Here is a 3529-nt window from a genome sequence, read left to right as displayed (position 1 = left end):
CTCCTTTTCCTCTCCTTTTCCTTTCTTTTTTTTTTTTTTTCCCCATATTCTATTTCCTAGCTGGACTATTTAACTTTATTACCCTTTATTGTCCTATTTTTATTCACTTGTAATTCTCTCTATTGTATATAATTATCTATTCTAGGCTCAGAAACAGTGCACACTTTTTATATTTGCAGACTGACCTGGCTTGCTGAAATGTTATTTTTATCATGTGTTTCCACATGAAAGAAACCACAGATCTTTGCAGAAGATAGGTGAATAGCCTTTGGAGAAGTGAGATGGGAACAATTCCTCTATTAGGAGGCAATGGGCAAAGAAAATAGAACTTGTTGTACAAATAGTTTGGATTGCATTTTAATCCAAATAGAAGTAAGGGATGGGATTCATTTATAATGCATACATCTACATATGAGTTAGTTACCCTACATTACTCTTTCAGATTAAGTAACAATTTTAAGATTCAACCTATGTGGCCTCATCTGAATATTATATATAGGATAAAACTTCACAAAAATATATATTTTTTCTCACCTTCTGTGTTCTCTGAATTATTACTACTTTATGGACCTGGGAAAATTATCTTGGACATAGACTCCTACACTGTAGAGAGCTGTAACTGGTAATGAATCTTTGTCCAGGGTTAAAACTGTATGAAAATGTACATGAAGAATGAGTAGAAGAAGAACATTCAGACCCAGGTCTAATAATGGGCCCACTGTCAAATCTGCATGTGGCTTTTCAAAGAATGGAAGGAAGGCTGTATTTGAAGTTTAGTGACCTATCTATATCTTCTGAATCTCTGTGCATAGATATTCACAAATATAATGTCAACAGTAACAGATAGGGTTCTTTTCACTTCCATGCCTTTGAGTACATAGGAGTTATTTCTTTAGGGTAGAATTCAGCCAAATAGGGCATTTCTATCATGTGGAACTGCCTTGGAATTCTTTTGGGCTTGTTTCCTGTGCATTTATGTTTATGCTAATTTTAGGCTCTTCTGAAAACCCTAGAAGCAATTTATAAAACATTTGTCCCTCTCTGAATTTCAGTACCCTGAAAGACGGGAATCCTACAAAAAGCTAGTTTCCTTGTTATCTCTGCTGCAGAAATTGCCACTTGAGGCAAAAATAAAGTCTGTGAAAAATGTGAAGACAGATACAAATGATGAGATATTGAGGTTTATTTGGGTTCCTATGGAATCAAAATACACAGTCAGAAAGATAGCTAAAAGAAAGAAAAAAATCTAAACCTTTTCCATCTAACAGGGTAGAAACAATCTTCCATTCTCTTTCCAGTTCACAATAAACAGTATTTACCACTGTGTATTTAAATCACTTTTTGTTGCATTTTAATCTGGTAATTAGTTTTTCCATGAATCAAATACTTTTTAAGGAGATCAAACTGAAATAGCATTTAACTTAATTCTGATGAGACTGAAGCTATGCTTCATTTGACCAAGGGTGTTTAAGAGTTGAACAATAATGTGTAATATAGAAACTCTTTAGCAGCAACATTTTCCATTCTAACTAGTGCATAATATTGGTTTTGCAATCATTTAGTAATTATATAAGGAGGACATATTTATTACAAAATATTGATTTTATAATTACTGCTGGTGGTGTTCACATTATTACACAATGAAAATCTTTTAATATAGAATGTTCTTCACCCTCAGCTGGCAAGCAGATAGTGCAATGCAATTTACTGAGTAGCCAAGACTAGATTTTTATCGACACAATTTTTTGCCAACTACCTAAGTGGCTTGCTTTCTGGAAAAAAAAAAAAAAAAAAAAAAAAATAGAGAGAGAGAGAAATTACTAACGGTACTTAAACGTAGAAGAATGTCTAACCTCTCAAGGTCATTCCTAGAGGATGGTTATAGTCAGTCACTGAAGACAGACAGAAAGAGAGAAAGGGAAAGAAAAAAAATAAGAAAAGTGTTTAACTGCTATTTTACTGCTAATATCACTAGGAATTAAAAGTTATAGTTTTAAATTTGCTGTAAGCTAAATAGACTTAAAAGGCCACTACCATACATTGGATCATGATGAATGAAGATATGCCTTTTATGAAGCTGATTTTTCCATAAGTGCAGGCCGAATGCTCAGTGCAGTCTGCCTGTAGAACTGCAGGAAGAAGGGGCTAATATATAATTGTTGATGTTTTATATTCTTGAGCCGGAGATTTTTCTTTAAGACATGCGTAAAAGGGATCTTTCAATTTTGCCATTTGATTGTCAGTGGCTGTTTGCTAATAGCTGCTGCTAAGAAACTGTAGCCCTAAACAAAGAGTTATTTCAAATCATTTCAAAATCTTTGGGAATGGGACTCTCCATTCCTGACATCAGAATTTTATAGTCTAGTTATAGAACGTAGTCATGGCAGACACTGAGATACTGCAGTGCACAGAAGAGGTCGCAGTCTTCCTCAGCAATTTCACTGGATCTCTGTTTCATACTGATAGATGCACACAAACACACACATGCATACACACTTAAAAATGTATGCAGAATTGGCAGTAGGCCCATTGTCGGATGTAGGTCTGAATTTTCTTGTTTGATTGCTTAAGACCCAAGGAAATGAGATGACATAACATCAGGAGAGGATCAAATTGAATAACAGGAAGAGCCTCTTCACCAGAGGGTGATTGTGTACTGGAAACAGGCTCCTCAGGGCAAGATACTGGGATTCAATAAACGTTTGGACAATACTCTCTGTCACAGGGTTTGGATTTGGAGTGCTTCTGTGTGGAGCCAGGAGCTGGACTTATGGTCTGTTCCAACTTAAGAAATTCTGATTTTTTTCCTTCACTGAGAAATATTTTGCTAGGTTATAGTGTAGATTCCAGATATTTTCAGTTAGAATATGTCCTGCTCAGTGTCTCAGCATTTGTATATAAACACTAGAAACACTGAAGAGAAACAAAGAAATTCTTACTGTGGTCTTTGAAATGCCAGAAAGAGGATGCTTCTCTGAGACAGACCCGATATGGACGTGTAAGGAACACATTTTGCATTTTACCACGATCTGAACATACATACTATAAACCTAAACAGAGGAAGTAGAAATGCACATAAATTCTACACAGGCACTTGACTCTTCAAAATGGAGGGAAATTTTGAGAAATACCAAACTATATAACCATCACTTTTTTCTTCCAAAAAAAAAATAAATAATATAATATAACCTCAGTGACATATGAAAAGCAGCATGCATGAACACACAATCACAAAGAAAAAGAGGAATGTTTATTTTTCTTTTTATAATGATATATTCTAAAAAAAATTACTAGTAAGTTTTTTTGAGACTCATACAAAAGAATGGTTACAAAATATAGATGTCTCTCTGAAAATAACGCCTCCTATTTATTTCCATTGAAACCATAACAGGTACAATGAGCACAATAACACTGTTTGAAAGAGCAAATTCTTAGTTACGAAGCACTGTTTTTCAACATTGTCAACACCATTAGTTATGCATTTTCATCAGTGATGATAAAGAGCTTGCATGCTGCACTCATAAAAATC

The sequence above is a fragment of the Numida meleagris genome, chromosome Z (genome assembly GCF_002078875.1).
Source record: "Numida meleagris isolate 19003 breed g44 Domestic line chromosome Z, NumMel1.0, whole genome shotgun sequence".
Classification (NCBI taxonomy): Eukaryota; Metazoa; Chordata; class Aves; order Galliformes; family Numididae; genus Numida; species Numida meleagris.
Note: the sequence above shows the minus strand (reverse complement) of the source record.